Raw genomic sequence first — 20,023 nt, 5'->3', positions numbered from 1 at the left:
ATCCGTAGGCATGCCACCCGTAGGCATTCCCTCCATAACACGCACAGACATTTCCCCTTACATTTAGGAGGAAAAAAGTGAGTGTTATGGTGCAAAAAATACGGTACTCACCATACCAGGGAACTCAGTTTCCCAAGCTCCCTCACAACGACGAAGCCTGGCAAATGCAGAAACTGGGACAGACGCCTGTTCCTCTCTTGTGGGCATGATGCAGTGTGGATACAAGCAGCGGGCAGGCGAGGAAGGATGAGATCCCAGGCAAGGTCTAAGACCTTCCTAGTCACAATGCAGGAGACCTACAGAGATCCAGACTGGAAACTGGCAAGGGAAGGAAGAGGGATTGTCCCAGGTGTGGGCTGCTTAAATGGGCAAGGGGCGGATCCAGGGAAGCCCATGGTCAGCCCTCGGATTCGCCCCCTGGCTCTGCCCAAGTCTCAGCCTGCATCCCCATTTGACCAAGCAGGGTGCAGGCTAGGATCCGGTCTCTGATAGGCACAGGGCAGCATCCCTGTTACGTCCTCGAGGGAAGGGAAGCCATCCCATGCAAACTCACACACATACTGGTGAGCTCTCTGTCGGCAAGAAGGAAGGAGCTCTCTGTGCAATTGCCCATTGTTATTGAGCTTTTATGGGGGGTTGGAGACAAGAGTTGTTGAGCTTTTTTTAGGGGGAGAGCTTCTTTAGGCTGGCGATCACTGAGGAACCCACAATCTACCCGCGATCGACCAGAAACTTCTTGGCAATATCAACCAGTAGATGGCCATCAACCTGTTGGACATGCCTGGACTAGATGAACCTTGGGATCCTTTACAACTCTACGATTCTAAGCATCCTTTCTAAGTTATGTGACTTCCCCTATTTATTCTGGGTTAAGACTTAATGCTATATCAAATTGATTTAATAAGTTTATGAATTCAAATAGTTAAATAAATTATTTTTGTGCTTGATACCTGTATCTGAACATCTTTAAGTTTTCTTCCTTAACAATAGGTGACCAAAAAGAATTTCAGCTGTTTAGTTATCTTCTTACTAAGCACAAGATAAATATTTATTAAGAATCTAAAGTGACTGTATGAGGATTCAGTAGAACATAATTCAAATGTACACATGATTCCACACAGAGGCAAAGTGTGAAAGAATCCACATTCTCAATAAAACTGACTGATACAGCTTTAAGAAAAACAAAGGAAAATAAAGTCCATCTTTTAAATGGATAAAGGCACTGAACTGAAACATTCCATGGATATCTCCACCCACAAAAAAGTCTAATTATGGTTTTCACAGAAATCAATGAAAGACAGATGCAATAAAAGCAGTTCTGTATCTTCAAACTGAACTCCAATTAACATCCATCAGGAATTTCCAGCTGTCTAAAAAGAATCCTCAATCAAGAGAAAGGCTCTGTGCAAAGCACCTTTGAGAAAAGCATCTTCAAAGAAAGAGCTGGAGAGTACTCTTGTAGAAGCATCATATCACTGCTTGTGCAGGCAAGAAGGTTGAAATAACTGTGAATGAAGAAAGTTTGAAGAAAGCACCACAAGGAGTTAAGTTTATCTTTACTCATAAGTCAGCTACCTGATTTGGTGAAAGTATTTTGATTTAACAGTGACAGGATATAGTATTAATTATAATTTGTAATGACACTAGCTGCAAAAAACCCCAAAACCCTTTGTAAAGAAATTTGGAAGGAAGAGCTATTATCTATTGAAACTGGTATGCCTCTTTTCTATTGTTAGCCATTAATAAATCAATCAGTTTTATTTACAATTTTATGAGGGGTTTAACACTCCAAACAAAGATATATATTAAAACAAATAATCCTGTTATATGAGGAACAATATTGCACAATATACCCCACAGAATAGAAGCCAGCCCATATAAATAGGTACACAAAAAGAGATTTCAGTGAAACAATTAAATGGCTCAGAACCACAATACCACAAGGACTGCCTCTCTCTATGTTAACCAACCTGGACCCTGTGATCAGCATCTGAGGTTTTTCTTTGTGTGCTTCCTCTGTGAGAGGTCTGGAGAGTGGCAACACAAGAACGGGCCTTTTCTGGAGTGGCTCCCTGCTAATGGAATGCTCTCTCCAGGAAGGCTCGTCTCGCGCCTTCACTACATACCTTTAAGAGGAAAAAATATTCCTCTTCTGCCAGGCTTTTGACTGATTAAACAATCTATGACCTTTTGAACTGTGGGGGCCTTGTTTTTGATTGCTATTATGCTCTCTCTCTCTCTCTCTCTCTCTCTCTCTGTGTGTGTGTGTGTATAGCAAATCGCCATGTCATCTTGGGATGAAGGGTTGTATGGAAATTTTAACAACAACAGCAGCAGCAACCACAATGTGGCCGCGTTTCTAGGGCCGCTGTGGGTGTGGTCATTTCTGTCTTGTTTTTGTCTTTTTTAGTTGTTCTCTACCTCCCTTTCTAGGATGAGTACACATTGGGTATGGCAGCTGATCCACCAGCCTAGTGGAGCCATATCTCCAGTCCAAGTGCAGTGTAAGAATAGGATTGCTCATTTGAAGCAAGCTGGATATATGACTAATAGGAGCACTAAGTACTGAAAAGTTGGCACACAAAGTACTAATGAGCACATTTGCTGATAGTTAATAAAAGCAATTATTGAAATGTTGCTTGTTATTTATTATTAATAATAAGGTAATTACATTAAAGGTCCAGTAATTCATATAAATAGGTTACTAATGTGAGGAAATGACCCTGGGAGATATATTAAGTCATTAGTTGATTGGTTCTTATTGGTAATTATACTTTCCTTTGGGAAAGTAAAGATTCCCCATGAGGGAACCAGTAAAACCAGTGTACTTTGATAATTTTCTTATAAGAATGCTTTTTGGGGGTGGAGGGGCAGAGGTCTGCTTGCATGGCTATAGGAAGGTGAGATGGAACTAAGTTAATATCACACAATGAGAAAGTGTCCAACCTTTTCAGTAGAAATTTTTGATCTAAAATTTCCTGGACTCAAAACTTTTACCTCATTCTGTTCCTGCTTATACCTCTCGGGTAGAAAACAAGATACAAAACAAATATCACTATTAAAATAATTTTGCTCTTATTTGTCTTTATTTTGAAAGACTACAGTGTTGAGCAAAAGTAGGGTCAGTGGAGTGCATGCGAATGCTGTGATGCCTTTGTAATTTGTCCTAATATATGCAACAATTCCCTTGATTCTACAAGTAACTCACCACTGTTATTAGCTTCTATATGTAATCCAGTGCAAGAGAGGTTAGCAGTAGTAAAACAATGCAACAATGACAAAACTCCAAAAAGGGAAATACACTAGACAGCTGCAGAAAAAGACAAAAGCCAAGACCACATATAGTGCCACCTTAAAGACTTAAAAAACATTATTGTGGCATAATCTTTCATAGGATACATCCCATTTTATCAGATGTACCCTACTCTAAGTGTGTAGGTTTATATACCCTGAGACCGAAGTAAAAACAGAAAAATGTATGATGATTTTTACAAAGAACCAAACAGTGAAAATGACAGCAATGGGCATGTCACAGAGCATAAATGAATGCAAAATCCAATCGAATGACTAGAAGATGAAGTCAGTATGGGTGGATCCACTCCTGAATAACTGCCACTAGGGTGATGAATAGGAAGCAAGACTAATAGTGTAAACAAACACCAAAAGAGGGATAATTTATCTCTGAAGCAAGCTAGCCATCCCAAGGATTTAAAATGAGATTCCACAGAACCAAATATGCTAATGAATTCCAGGCCTGAGCTTTTCCGCTCAAGCCTCCCTCTTCGTTGGATAACAGTGACTCTTAGGTCTGCTACAGGAAGTCATGGAAGAGTGAAATGTTCTCCTGCTGCTTTCTGAATGTTACCATTTTTAATACCTAATTTGTAATGTCTGATGTAGGTGGTGACAAGTGGTGCTCCACTAGTTTTTCCTCCTGGGCCTGCCCTGTAGTGGATCTTCTCTGACTTTTTGTTTCTGCAATCTTCTACCAGTCTAGAAGTCATGGAGTATCCTGGGAACTGTGGTTTGTTAAGGGTGATGGAAATCAAAGATCTGTGAGGTTAGCACCCTTAACAAACTACAGTTCCCAGGATTCTTTGGGGAAAGTCATACCTGTTAAAGCATTTGAAGAGTGCTTTCAATGTGTGGTGTGTATAATGTATAAAAGATGCTCATGAAGAAAATCACCATACATACATGTTGCTCAGAAGCATCTCTGACTGACTGACCATACCTGTTTACCTGTCACCTGTACCCCTCACAGTGATCAACTCCTGCCCAGAAACCTATGCCCCCACCGTGGAAGGACGTGTGGATCCAGAGTTGGCCTTCACAGTCACTTACGGACTCACTGTTAAAACTGTGTTCATGGAAGACAATCTTACTCGGCTACAAGTGATCACCAAAGAAAGAAGAAGATCTGTTTACCTGTCACAGGTATTGCATTACAATTGGAATGACCACTTTTACAGAAGCATGTCTACAACTAGTGCCTTTGTTTACTATTGGTTGTATACCGGAAGCAATAACTTTCCTGCTGCAGAATGATGATTCCACTCAGTGACTCCTCTGGAAGCTTACACCATAACCAAAGAAAAGATACTCGGTTACCACTGGTAGAATTCTGCCACATTATTCATTGGTGAAGGAAAGAAAATTGAATTTAATCATAGAACCGTTTATGTAGCTTCCGTGAAGAATCTAGGCGCTCACTGGCATCGGAGAGGGCTTTGGCATGCCTGCGTTAGTTTCTCAACACAACAACCCATCTCCAACTTAGAACGTATGAATTTTGTAGATGGAATATTGTCTAACAAAGTGTTTCTACCCAATATCTGAGAGGAAAATATCAACATAGCTTGTCAAGATTTTGTATGGTATAAGAAAAACACCAATGTTATTTCACAACCCATTATTTTCACAAGAATATGAATCGAGGAGATAAACAATGTCAATTTCCTCAGAGCACACTTATTATAGGATATTGTTTGAACCCACACTAATGACTCCTCGAGGTTAGTTATTACAGTGATTAGAAGCTAGGAGGATATTTTCTGTGGTGCTACAGAACAGAAAGTCAGCATTAAGAAAACCTTAACAACCCAGTGAAAGTAATGGCCTGAGTGCGCAGTCAGTGCTTCTGCTGTTTTAAACAAGGGAAATAAACCGAGCAGAAGCTGAAGCAGTGAACTAACTAGATCTTTGGTTCTCCAAATCAATAAGCTGTTTTATTTATGAAAAGTAAATGCTGTATAGATGGCCTTCACTCACTTTTCACCCCATTCAGGCTCCCTTTTTTTATTTTTATAAGTAAGCTATATGGTAACAAAGGTATTTGTTGCAAAGCTCGTCAATTCAATAGAAATCCTGTATTTCAAATGATGAAAATGCCCACATTGGGGGAGAGATGTATAAAACCTCCTCAATTATTTCTGCAGATATTTCTGCTTAACTAAACAGCAGCACTGTACATTTGGAGCACTTTTTCACAGAAGCAGGTATTTCATTTTTATGGGTAGAAAATTCCGAAGTATTACTTTGCAGGTTGTCTTATATCATTTGCCATTTACATTTGAAGAGATTCAACATATGGTACAACATATGGTTCCCTGTTAAGAAAGCACAGACCTGGCTTAATCACAGAGCAGTCCTGACTCAGAAGGCAACCCACAAGCCTGCCTGGAGCCACAACTCCAAGCCTCTCTATATATCCCTTGGAACTTGCCCCAAGCCACACCCTTCCCCTTGCTTCAAACCCAAGTGTTTTTGCTGGGCTGGAACGTGATAACAACCACTTTCCCTGCTCTGGGTGGGCAGTGGTTGCAGGCCCTTGCAGACTGCCCTCAATTCCCAGGGCAGCCAGGAGTTACATCCCTGCAGCTGGCCACAGAGCTTCCAGCAGTGGCCCGGGGATGGCCACTTACATAGATTAGCACCTTGGGGGTGGCCAGAATCCTTGGCATGGCGCTGTTCAAAATTTCAGCCCTCTAGCGGAAGGCTAGAATGGAATTACATTCGAAGCCTGAAGTTGTGGCTAATTTTTATCCCAGATTGTTTTCTTGTCAAGTCTGTTCCTTTACACCTAGAAAATTGTGTATGGGGAAATATGCTCCTTGTGTTGCAAATGACTTCTCATCTCTGGTATATATGGACAAAACCTTCCCTTTCCTCCCTGCCCCCCAAGGAAACTTATTCAGGGTATGGAAATGTCTAAATGTGCATAGATCGATACTCCAAAATATTAGCATGGCTATGGCGCATGCCTGTGTTTGCAACTGCAGAATTGTCTAGTGTACCTCTTTCCCCATTTTTTCCTTAACACTTACTCACAAATGTGATTTGCTATTCTGTAATTTAAAATTATTCCTACTATATGTGATGCTCATTTTTTGGTATCATCAGCAACCAGTTGTCTATCTCTTCTTATGCTTTCTGCATTAGAAAGTAACTGCTTTGAATTCCATGCTGCCTGGTAAGCAACCGACCCAGATATCACAAAAGTCTATTCACAAGTGGAAGCACGTGTGAATGCGGTATGGCAGCAATATAAAACACTGTAATATTAAGAAAGTCATGGGGGGAAAGTTACTGCCTAGACACACATCTAAGTAGAGATGCAGAATTGGGAAAACATATCTCTAAAACACATCATTTGAAGGGCACACCTCTTCTCTAGGTCAACTTTCTATACACAGAAAGAGAGCTTGTTGATCAAATCAAATACTGTAATCCAGCTATCACACTCCTTCTCATCATGGTCAACCAGATGCATCTTGAAAAGTTCACAAGCAAGGCACGAGGGCAACATTCTTGTCCTATTGTTGCTACCCAGCAGCCAGTATTCAAAACACAAGTAAGGTCCATAAGAAAATGTTGCTGTGTTGCCTACTGCCAGTTATGCCCTTTTGCATTTCCCCTCCTTCCTGGTTTTCTATCTCAGCCATGAAAACAGTCACCCAGCATTCCAAAGCCACTGAGCATGCTCTGTCTTCCATGATGCTCACTCATTTCCCACTGTCCTCCAGGTTTTTTGTTTTTTTTTTTTAGAAAAAACACATTTTACTTCTGGAAATCATGTGTTTCTTCCAAGCCTGTTGATCTTCAGCCATTTTGGCTACTTAAAAACTGCCTCAGATCCCTTAAGCACCGTTGCTCACACCTGCCAGGTAAAGCTTGTCTGATAGGATGTGGGATAAAGCAAGTGATTAGTGTGGTAGTGGCAGCAATCAGCTGTGCTATGTAAGGGCTCTGATGGCAGCAAGAGCAGTAAGGCTGACAGCAGGAGGACCTGGTGCAGGGGACAGACTGGACCAGTGATGGCACCAGTGGTTGCACTATGCTGAGAGCCCATAAGTCTCATGCATCCACTGCTTTGTCTATCATGTCTGCAGTGGCAGACTTTGGGCTTTAAAATTTCAGCAGTGCCCTGTGCAATGCCAAAATTTGGCACCTTACCACCTCTCGACTTCTGTTGTTTGTCATTGTTGCTGTACCCCCTGTGGCCCCCTGTTGGCTCGGCACCCAGTGCAGGCAAACCAATCGAGCTCCCCTAAATTGGCATCTGATAACTGATTGGTTACTACATAAAAATCAAACACTGCTGTGGTCATACGTGACATCCTTGCTTGCTAAAACAAGGGGACTTAACTGCATTATGGAAAAACATGTTAGCGGAAAATACAAAGGTTCCAAATTCTTGTAAACAAGAATGCGTGCTATGAGAGCTGCAGTTATCTGTCAGCTGACATTTCACTTGGAAACATTCAAGGAAGGCTGGAATCTTATTAATGTTGCTATCAACTCAGAAAAAGTTCTTTTTGCTATAGCAAGAGTTAAGGTTGATCATCCTAAAAAATGTATTTTGTGAGATGCCGCTTTCAGCCTTGTAATTTATAAGTCAAAGGGCCAAGAAAACAGTAAGAAAACCAAACACCTGAAAAGTAATTTATGACACAGGCATTTTGAGTCTACAACTCTTCGGAGAGGTAAATTCAACAGAGGAAACAATTTGAGGGATCCAAAGTTATTAAGGTTAACAGTTTCATAATATGTTATTTTCAAAGTGTGCCTACCAGGCCAAGGAGACAAGTCCCATTGAACAGACATGGATTCTTCATAATTGTCAAAGCTAAGTGTACAGCTGATAACTGGAAATGCACTTGGTTTTACATTTTTTTGTTACAGACTTCTACACAGATGACTTACCTTACAGCAAGTGAGTCTGTAGCTGTTTGGTGCTTTGTAACTCAGAAATGTTTGCTGTTTTCTGGAATTGAAAAAGTTAAAAAGAGAACATGATGATCATGGAAGATTTAGTGGAATTGGCTTGTCAAAATGATGAAGCAGAAAGGGCTTTTATAGAGTATGTTCACAACAAAAAAACTTTAACATAATGTATAAAAGTGCAGAGTGGCTTTTGTCACGGCTAAGGAAAAAAAGCAGTATCATTAATTCAGACAGTAAGTGTAAGACTCTGTTGAAAATCTCCTTGGGATAGATCACAGAATTATATTCTTGGCTAGATAAATGGAACCTGGCAAGTCCCAGTTCTTGTTGCGATGCTTTATAAAATGCCATTGGGTTTCTGCAGTCTGTCATCTCCAGTACATGATAAGAAAAGGGTTGGGCTGTTTTCTTCAGTATCTATCTACAATCTTACTGAAGGCTACAAATGTCTAAAATGGAGGTGGGGGGAGGCTCCAATAAAGCTATCTCTTAAACACATTCTATTCACATTTGTTACTTTCTCCAGATTTAATTATGAGAAGCTACCTTATTATGAAACCTGCAACAAAGGCTTGGCTCAAGAAACTGATGCCCAAACAATGCTCTGTTTCCTTCACACTCCTGATACACAGTCTGCCCAATCATTCAGACCATAATCCCCATTTTTGTTTCCACATCTAGACTCTCCATACAAGGTCATTAAAACACCTGTACCTCTTAATATTTTTTTCAGGCTTCCTGCTCAGAGACGGTGCTCTATTATGCTTTTTAAAATAGTAAATAAGTAAGTAAAGCGAAGTGGAAAATATTTATGCTCGGTCAATCTAGTTGAGGTGGGGAGCAACAGCGAGAAACAGAAGGAAGTGAGTGACCGTGATGTATCTCAAGTCAAGTAAGAGAATAAAAATGCCTCAGAGAGCTACTGATATGTTGTTTCACCTTCAGTGTTAGGTAAGGCCATGAGAACAAATACAAAGGGAAAATGTATTACAAGTCATTATTATCAATACAAGCCAAGCCTCATTAATTGATTTACAAATGGGATGGGTTTCAGCCTGACATTTGAAATTGTATCCTGCAATCCTTCCCATCCATCATATCTGGGTAAGGCTTCACGTTAAGCCTTTTCTCTTTGGGATTACTCATGAGTAATAATCACCCCAAGTTGGGATGCTTTCTTATTCACAGACCTGTCTGCAGGGAGAGCAAAAGGCTCTTATTTAAAATGCTGTCCCTCCTTGCCAGACAATCTTTACTTTGTGAAGAGCTGCAGCAGGCTCGCAACTAGGAAAAGCTCCATTTCAAACAGGAGGTTGGAGATGTCCCAGCCAGCTGGTCTGCTCATACGTTTCCAGTGAACTGCTTTTCATAGCAGGATGGGTGCTCACTCATGAACAATTATGTTGTTTCTAGTTGTGGGTTGCAGAGCAAAGCAGTAGCCTAGTTCACACATATCATTCTGAAGCGCTTTGTTAAAGAGCGAAAGAACAGATTCCTGCAGTGCTACCTCTTGCAAGCTCAACATTTGGTAACACTTTTATTAGAACCAACCCAAATGTCTCAGAATATTGGGCAAGCTTTTGAACTCTTTATGAGACTGAATGCCAAGCAAAAGGAGATGGGGAGAAAAAGAGAAAAAGCCCACTTGATGTTGAAGTCAAAAGGTCTACATTTAGCACAGTCTAAAGATGGAGGACATAGCAAACATAGCTGGATTCTGTGCTAGCTGATTTCCATATTTTTGTTGAAAGTTACATTAAATTATGGCAAATATCTGGCTGTTATATTTCAACAGCGTAAGAACTGATTTGCTGGATCAGACCAGTCTACCCAGTCCAGCATCCGTTTTCCAACAGTGGCCAAGCAGATGCTTCTGGGGACAATGAAGGCATGATGAAAATTGCCTCTCTGGATTTTTTTTTAAAGAAGCATTTTTACAGAAGCTCTCCAACCCCGCCTCATTTTATTCTTAAACACTATACTCACACTAATCTCTTTGAGCACCAATAGCATATTTCCCATTCAGACATAAAAGATAATCAGTAGCTTCCATGCATGTTCCTGAGTTTGAATTTTACACTTTCCTTTCCTGTTGGTCGCTTCATTACACAGCAGTCCGGATACCAAAACACTATACTTTTTAAAAAATGCAGACCCTGCTTTTTCATTCAAGCCAACACCTGAGTCTTTGTAAACCAAAACATAATGCCTAAATTCAAGGTGTCTGTGATGTTCTTTTAGAACTGTATAACCCCAAAGTACTCATGACTACTGCATGTAAAACTGCTGAACATAAAAACAGCAAGGAATTTCAAAAAGCCCAAACTAAATGCTACAATATTCCATAAGTCCTGCCTTGGTGTCCCCACCCCCCCATAAGGTGCAGCTACAGAACCCCATGAAATTTTGACTTGTCATCACACCCACAGTAAGATGGCATCACATATTGCTTGCCCCAGGCACATAAGGTGTGCAGCCTGCCTGGGATGGGTTGGCCCTGGCATGAAGGCCGCTCCTTGACATGGCTCAATTGTGTCATTCCTGCCAGCACCGCCTCTTGGAAGGTATGCTATGGCTCATTGGCCCCCATGTGGGCTCCTGGACAGCAATTCTCCTTCCTGGACCTTTTTAACGGGCTAACCTGATGTTAAAGAATACCACCCAATGCTTTATCTCCCAAAGTTGTGATGTCTGCTAAGAGGCAGGTGAAATCCTGCAAACAGGCCAATTAGACTGCAGGAAAAAATCCTCCCTGGCCCCAAAATATGATGGCCAAGAATTCCATAGCAATGTCCTCACACTGTTGAGCCCTATCACCTGTGGGCTGAAAGATAACAATGTGTGTGTGCGGGTGGTGATCCAACGTTGATCTGCTCCACACAGGCAAGAGGCAGAGTGCCGTTCCACTTAAAAGCGGGAAGGTGGTCTTGGCTGCCACTAGGCCTCTGCCCCTGACCAACCCCATGGCGCTCTCCTGATTGGCTGGATTAGCAGCCAATTTTGTTCCAGGAAACGTGCGGTTGGAAGGGGGGAGCTCGCTTCGTCTTCTGGCCACACATAGCGACCCTCCTCCTCTGTTTCCAGGTTCCCGGCCTGCTGCATACTGCACCAGGCAGCAAATGGCACCACCCACAAAGGACACAACAAGCCTTCATTTTTGCTGTATGTCCTATCCTCCAAGACCAAAATAGCAAGATTCCATACCAAAGTATACATGCAGAGAAACACTACTGGCCACAACTGCTATACAGTATACCGTAAGCTGCAGCCACACAACTTCATGAAACCTAGTTTACACATAGATTTGGAAGAACTAGAATTCAGAGCAGCAGAAAGAGGCACGTTATAAAAAAAATAACATAAAGTTATTTTCCACAAATTGTAACCCTTTCCAATATGTTAAACTGAACACAGAATTAACTGTACATGCAACATCATTTGAAAGAAAGCAAACACCTTTCTTTCTTCTAGAAAGCTAAAATGAAATGAAATGAGGTATAAGAACATATTTTAAATATAAGGAACCTTTACCTAGATAGTTTATAAATACACTGCCATAATGCACCATAAGAGAACAGATTCCCGAAATCATGAGGACAGTACATTACCAGATTAATATTAATCTCTAGAGTGCTAGATTAATTTCCTGTCCATGTTAATGTCCTTTTGATTACAACAGAAAATAATCATTGGGGGGTGGAGAGATCTTTCAATTGCAAAAGTAGCTAAGACTTAAAACATTAACAACTTTTAGAGCTTTTAGCCCAATATGTATAATTAAACGTAAAAAGCTAGGTCAATGCAATGTTATCTCTCCCCCTCCAGTTGTGCAGAAGTCATAGAAATTTGGGGTCAAAGTTTACACAATAGATTCCACAGTGGCTTCATTCGCACCGATGAAAAGAATCTCTACTGAATTCAGTGTGTTTACTGCAAACAAAAGAACCAATCAAGTGTGTGGGTTGTGGATGGATGAGAAATTTATCGTGCTTATGTAAACAGAAATACAGAACAGTGCATATATTTTATTCACATATTAAAAATGTTTAAATCATAACAATCTGCTGAAATACTTCCTGAGACAAAGGAAGTTGCCGTATAGTGAATAAGCCATTGGCCCATCTAGCTTAATATTGTCTACACTGAATGACAGTGGCTCTGTCAGTTTTATATGGGAGCCCGACCTGAAGATGCCAGGAACTAAAGTTGGGTCTTCCTTTCAGTCACCTTTAAAGTAGGAGGAATTTGGATTTGATATCCCGCTTCATCACTACCCTATGGAGTCTCAAAGCGGCTAACCATCTCCTTTCCCTTCCTCCCCCACAACAAACACTCTGTGAGGGGAGTGGGGCTGAGAGACTTCAAAGAAGTGTGACTAGCCCAAGGTCACCCAGCAGCTGCATGTGGAGGAGCGGGGAAGCGAACCTTGTTCACCAGATTACGAGTCTACCACTCTTAACCACTACACCACACTGGCAGTGCAGTCCTATACTTATGTACCTAACAGGGATTCACTTCTGAGCAGGAGTGAAGGGAATGCCACCCTTCTGGCAGTGGTGTTCCTGCTGCTTACTGGAGTGTGAGCCACGGTGTCACCGAAATTGGGCCAGTGCTGACTTGCCACACAGACTCGACCTCAATGTCAGCCTGCCCCTCCCTGGTCTTGTAAGCGGCAGTGACACTGCAGTTGGGAGGGTGGTAGCAGAGCATTGCTTCACCATGCCAGTCACTCCTGCTTCTAAGTAGACATGTAACAGAATTGCAATGTAAATCGTCAAGAAAATCCTGGCACATGCCCCTGACAGGGACTCAAGGCGGCTTACAGATAAATGCATGCATTCCTTAGGTCACTCATTCAGGACTTCCATGTATGAATCGGAGCACATGGGGCTCTACAGTAGGAGCAATTGGTGAGATTTGTCAAATTGAACCTATTTCTCAGTGATATGCAACATGTTGAAAAACCTAATATTGAAGATTGCATCTTCAACATTTCACAATTATCATTGGATTTTAACACACAGCCACCATTTTAGACAAGAGTATTCTTTTAATAGTTACATCATATTGCCACTTGTGAGGTATTTCTTAAGTGTTACTACATCAGAATTTTTTTTTAAAGTCATACTGAAAGCAACCAGGTTCTGCATCAGTACACTCCCTCAGTTTTTTTTTAGCAAAAGCAAGAAGTGAAGGCTGAGGAAATTTGAAAATGTAAATAGAAAAATGTCCTTGATATTTCTTTTAAAACCAGGGAAAAATAATAATGTGCTTTTATTGGACTATGTAGGTCATCAAATATAACTGCACGTACAACTTATTGTAATGTCTAGTCCTCATAAATGGATTAATGGATTTCTTTTTTCAGACTTTCCAAAACAATACTCACTTTGAGCTTAAAACACAAATGAGAATTTTCAGCCAAAAAGGTCATTGTTTCAGAAGTTACAAACCACTGTAGACAGAGGACTCAGAATGAAAGTGCTGCTTCATCTATAACTATTATAAAGATAGCTAATGAATTTAAAGTACATTCTGGAAAGAATAAATAAAATTTGCAATACTGATGTGCCCTATATAGACTACAGGAAAGTGACCAAGTGAGAAAATGCCAAATAAAAATTGTCTTGTTCTAGAGCCATCCATTCATAAGAAATATTCAGAGATTGTTCCACTGCATCTAAATATTTCAGTAAAGCCTTAAGAGCTACACTCTTAAATGTAAAAAAATATATATACTTTTTATGCTAAATAATATTGGTTCTAATTGATGCCAGTTCTCAGCCTTACTTAGCTTCCGACTAGTATTTGCTCTGCTGCAAATACACAGGGTTGTGTATTTGTGTTTTATTAGAGGGCTGGAGAAATATCATCATCTCAGCTGTGAGTCCTGGAATTCCTGCTCCCTGCCTTGCAGGCCTTTTCCCACCTGGCCTGGGAGGTTGAGGCTCAGACTGACTCCAGCTACAGTTCTTTCGGGGGATACAGACACATAGAGAAAGCTTTTTTTTAAAAAAAAAATGGCTCTAGAAATTTAATTCTCATCCCTGCTTATAAATGACAGTAAAATAAATGATACACAACTTGTTTTAGCATAGCAATCTTCCGGTACTCTGGATGGCACTCACTAAAACCTCACATTTCTTACTTGTGCTGTTACATTTCTCATTTCTATGTAACATTTGAACAATCTGTCAAGGATGTGAAGATTCTGGCAGCATTTGTTCCTTTGCTACCAGTTTATGCCTGTTAAAGCATAGTGTGTAATTGGTGGCTCGGACTCTAATTGGCTGGGTAACATGGGACAACATCTACTTTTGTGTGCTAGTTTATCAAGCCAAGCCATATTGACTGCTGGCTGGCCAAAGCACTAAGTGTAGCTGATTTGTTTGTACAGTAAACATGACACTGCACAAGACTGATGCTCTAGAGAAACTTACTTCGTAACGCACAGCGAGTGTGGTGTTCTGGACTTTTATGCAACGTTAATTTCCGGCCTTGGGGTTACCAGAGCACAGATTACTGTAGCCAAGTTATTTTGTAGTTAAACTGATGGAAGGCACATCACATTGCTGAAGCCACTTGTACCTCAACAGCAAAGGATAAAAAAACCCCACCCAAACCATGAACCCTCTCCTTCAGAGGGGGTGTGATTACACCACTTAGCTGGTCAGAAGAACCACCCACCAACAGCATCTCAGTCCTGTCTGGAATAAGCTTCTGTTTATCAGCCCTCATCTAGTCCATTATCACAACCAAGCACTGATTCACTCCCTCACCTGCAGAAAATGAAAAGGACAACTAGAGCTGTGTGTTTTCAGTATACTGATGACAACACATTCCAAAACACTATGACCCCACTCAGTGACTTCCACAGATGTTAAACAGCATGGGGGACATATCCAACCCATGCAGAACCCCATTCTGGAGAACCCACAAAGCTGAATAATGCTCCTCAACAACCACCTTCTGGAGCCAGTCTTCCCAGTAGGAGAACCATCATAATGCAAACTCTTGTTTTTTAAGTTGAAAGGTCTGCCTGTTGCACCTTTTGAACTGTGATGGGTATCATCACTTAACATTGCAGTCACTGAGGGTTGAACTTGTGTGAGAGACCTTATCATACATTAATACTCATGGAATAAGTCCCTGAGCCAGCACCTGGATGCTTATGTTTATAGCTCTGTTATTGAATAAAGTTGTGCCTCCACCTGCCCCCCCTACCTCAACCCACTACTTCAGGGATTCCTAAAAAGCTTATGAATGACAGCAATGAATTCTAACTTTTGCTTTCCATTAAAAAAAACCCACTGTGAGAAGACAGGACAAGATCTTGGTGTATTCTGAAGGCACATTCTAGCAAACTCAATAAAGAATATCCACTGTGTCAGTTGGTGATATTAGAGCAAAGAATTCTAAAAATCCTGTTTTAGAGCACACGTTCCCAGAAACCAGTGACTGTTATTTCAGTAACAAGAACAATACTTCTATGTGGATGTGTTAATCTCATTCTGCTAGTAGCCAGTCAACGCTGCCCTTCATTTTCATTTTCCGAAGTGAATGCCCTCTTCCTTTTCCCCTAGTGAGATAGAATTGTTTGTACCATATCAGAGGCTACACATTTTAGTAAATAATGTTAGTGCTGTGAAAGTCTCAACATCAACATATGTCTTCACAGACTGATTCTAGATATAATTTCTCGCCTAAACAGACTTAAATGATAGTTTCTGCTTTGATCTTTTCCCTGCTCTGTTAGGGGCACCATATCTGCAGGGCTTGGAGTTTATAAAAAGGCAGCCATGTTTTATAAGCCTTTGATGGTATCTTTAAACATAGCTTTGATTTTAAAGTTGCATTCAACACTTTCTCCATTAACCTTGATTCCATTTTGGAATTAGAATCACTGTGGCTCTCCCAAAAGGCCAATTTGGAAATCTGCAGTCACTTGCAGACTGGATTTTCTTTTTGCGTCCCTTTATAAGGGAATACAGAAGGGTTAAAATACTTGTGTTACTGAAAGTATATTGCTTTTAAATAAATATATATATATATATATGGATGTTTACTCAGAATTAAGGCCTATTGTGTTTAATGGGGCTTGCTTCTCCTTAATGAGTGTGGACAGTATTCATGCAGCCTCATCTATTTCACAAGTTTCCAAACTACTGCATGTTGCAAAGGATTCAAAATGGTGTTCTAAAGAGTACACTTGGTTAATGCGGAACTCTGGTGAGTCCTGAGGTACCTCATCATGGCTCCCCATGAATAGGCCAGAAAGCATCCTCCACTGTGCATCACAAAAAAAGAATGATATTCTTGGGTAAATTGTCTTGCTTGGAAACTTGTACTGTATATAATTAATGATCTTCTCACTGAAGACCCCCTGAGTCTCCCCAAACACAGTTAAAAAGCCAATGCTCTTTCCATTGGAAACTGCAAGCTAAAATGGTTCAGTCATTTAATATTGGGTAGGTCACTGGTGTAGTGTAACATATGCAGAGTTAGGTTTAGTCTAGGGAGACCCGGATTCAAATCCCTGCTCAGACAGATACTAGATGTATGGTGATTGACCCAGATTTTTGAATGCAATATATAAACTAGGTGATAGGGCTTGCTTTAATAACAAAAGTGCAAGGTGAGAGAGGGGCACTGAGGCTGAGGAGCACTTCCTGCAGTTCCCCTGACACCAGAGTTTATCCCCCACCCTGCAGGCAGTTCAGAGCCTGGGTTAGGGACTAGAGTTGAGAGGAGAGGCTGCAGGAAGAGGGTTCAGAACCACTTACCCTTTCATTCCTTTTGCTTTAGAAATTGGGACTTCGTCATAAATCTCAGTGGGAGACTGGGCAAATCATTAACTCTCAGCTTAACCTACACTGAAAGACTGTTATGAGGGTAAAGTGTAAGATCACCCGTAGCTTCTTGGAGGAAAGACAGCATAACAAGAAATACAATTAATTAAATGAAGTCTGCCTAGCATTAGTGCACATGACAATTTGAACCTAGTGTAGTGGTTTGAGTCAAACATAAATGACTCCTAAAAACAGAATTCAAGGCACCATCATGTCATCTCTTGCAGTGATGATCCAAGCCCAGGTGAGAAAGAAAGAGGCCAGTCTGTTACTGTATCAGTTGATGGGTAGGCTTCTTAGCCTTTGAACTGGCTACAGAGAAACTCGATATATTTAAGATATGTACATCAGAATCTCAGGCCTTCGTTAGGAGATAGTAGAAGCATTGCTGTGATTATGAAGACTGCAAAGAGGTTGCTTAACCAGGATCACAAGGTAAACAAATGGCTCCCAAAAGCAGTGGTCCCCAACCTGGTGCCCTCCAGATGTAGCCAAACAGATGGCTCCCTACAACAGCTGTCAACAGCCTGGTGCCCTCAAGATCTTTTGGTCTTGGTTGCGCTGGTCGATGATCTCTGGTGGGCTAGAGACAAAGGTGAGAGATGTTTCCTAGTTCTGTTGGATCTCTTTTGATACCACCGACCATAAAATCCTTCTGGACCATCTTGAGAGGCTGGGAGCTGGGGGCACTGTTATACAGTGGTTCCGCTCCTTCCTCCTGGGTTGTGTTCAGAAAGTGGTGTTGGGGGATGAGTGTTCAAACCCCTGGGCTCTAACTTGTGGGGTGCCTCAGGATTCCGTCCTCTCCCCCATGCTTTTCAACATCTACATGAAGCAGCTGGGAGAGATCATTAGGGGGTTTGGGCTGGGTGTTCATCAGTATGCAGATGATACCCAGCTCTACCTCTCTTTCAAATCAGAACCAGTGAAGGCAGTGAAGGTCCTGTGTGAGTATCTGGAGGCGGTAGGAGGATGGATGGAGGCTAACAGATTGAGTCATTTTGGACTCTCGGCTGTCCATGGAGACACAGGTCAATTCTGTGTCCAGGGCAGCTGTTTACCAGCTCCATCTGGTACGCAGGCTGAGACCCTACCTACCCGTGGACTGTCTCGCCAGAGTCGTGCATGCTCTGGTTATCTCCCGCTTGGACTACTGCAATGTGCTCTATGTGGGGCTACCTTTGAAGGTGACCTGGAAACTACAACTAATCCAGAATGTGGCAGCTAGACTGGTGACTGGGATCGGCCGCCGAGACCACATAACACCGCTCTTGAAAGACCTACATTGGCTCCCGGTACGTTTCCGAGCACAATTCAAAGTGTTGGTGCTGACCTTTAAAGCCCTAAACAGCCTCGGCCCAGTATGCCTGAAGGAGCGTCTCCACCCCCATCATTATGCCCTGACACTGAGGTCCAGCACTGAGGGCCTTCTGGTGGTTCCCTCACTGCGAGAAGTGAAGTTACAGGGAACCAGGCAGAGGGCCTTCTCAGTAGTGGCCCTGTGGAACGCCGCCCCCATCAGATGTCAAGGAAATAAACAACTATCTGGCTTTTAGAAGACATCTGTTTAGGGGAAGCTTTTAATATCTGAAGGACTATTGTATTTTAATATTTTGTTGGAAGCCACCCAGAGTGGCTGGGGAAACCCAGTCCGATGGGTGGGGTATAAATAATAAATTGTTATTAATTATTATTATTATTGTTTGGACTATAACTCCCATCTGCCCCAGTCAATACAGCTGATGAGAGCTGTAGTCTAAAACATCTGGAGGGCACCGGGTTGGTGAAAGCTGCCCTACATTTACTGTATGTATCTCTTGAGGTACATCCTCTACATTATTCCTTTCCATTTCCCAATTCAACTTTGACAGAAAAGAACTTGCCAGGTAATCTACTTGCATCATTTTCCCCCTTTCCAACTATTTGCATGTGTTGCAACTTTTGAGGACTAGCAGCTTATCTGACATTTTTCAAGTGGTGTCTTATGACCAGCTCTCCCCCCCCCCCCCACTTTCCCCTGCCATTCCATTATAGACGGAAACATTCTTGTCCTGCTGGAAAACATTCAGTGCCAAGAAGGCCCATCTTTATGCTGATAACACTAAAATATAAAATAATGCCAACAGCTGGTGCTACAAATGGCTTTTAAAAACGATGTTCATTCACTAAATTCCTCTTGCTACTTTTGACATGAAACACGCAGTCTCTAATTATTCTGATCAAGACGGTGAAATACAAAAACAAACTTTAATTGTGTTTAACAGATATTTAATCAGGATTCACTGAACTACAGATTAAAGCTGAAATTCATAAACCATAATTACCCGATTGTCGCAATCTTTTTGGTCCACATTCTGCTTCCGTCTGGGCGTCTGGCACTTTGCCCTGAATTTCTTTTAGTGTCTTCTCAGCTTCGTTGCTGCTCATGTTTTTCCAGCAGATATTTAGCACAGATTACAAAATATCTGTTCCTGGCAACTTTATTAGCTTTTTTTTCTTGCAAAAAGTTTATTCCTTTTATCCCTACGTCAGAAATCCTGGATTAGGGATGTAGTAGCCTGCTGCAATCGTATCAGCTATGAGATTGGCTTTGTCCTGCCACAAAGTCCTAATAGATGATCTCTCTCTCTCTCTCTCTCTCTCTCTGATGCAAGGCTTTTATATTAGCATTATACTGATGGCTCACTGCATCAGTGAAGTTAATTAGGGTTGCCAGTTTTTTAAATATCATTCCTGATCCTCGGCCTTTATAACAGCATCCTAGTATGTAGAAGAAGATGAGAGAGGAAGACGAAGAAGAAATTAAGCTGCCACATTTTTTCCTCATCACTTTTATCTTCATGCCAGGAACTACTTCACCTGCTAAATTTATGCCTGGCACAGTAGTAAGGCAAGTTAAAAAGATGGCAAGCTTCATGTGACACCAAAACATTACACTATAAGAGAAA

General features: G+C 41.4%; 1 protein-coding gene across 6 annotated transcripts in view; it reads right to left on the bottom strand.

The window, feature by feature from the left end:
• The window catches only part of ZBTB20 (zinc finger and BTB domain containing 20), a 484,288-nt gene that overhangs the window by 132,322 nt on the left and 331,943 nt on the right, over positions 1–20,023 (bottom strand). For all 6 annotated transcript variants that reach the window (XM_053386091.1, XM_053386092.1, XM_053386087.1 and 3 more), the window contains one exon: positions 8,206–8,266. The gene's annotated coding sequence lies outside the window, so the exon portion shown is untranslated. The remainder of the gene's footprint in view (positions 1–8,205; positions 8,267–20,023) is intronic.

This window comes from Podarcis raffonei, chromosome 4, assembly GCF_027172205.1.
Source record: "Podarcis raffonei isolate rPodRaf1 chromosome 4, rPodRaf1.pri, whole genome shotgun sequence".
NCBI classification, from domain to species: domain Eukaryota; kingdom Metazoa; phylum Chordata; class Lepidosauria; order Squamata; family Lacertidae; genus Podarcis; species Podarcis raffonei.
This window is presented reverse-complemented; position numbering and strand designations above follow the sequence as displayed.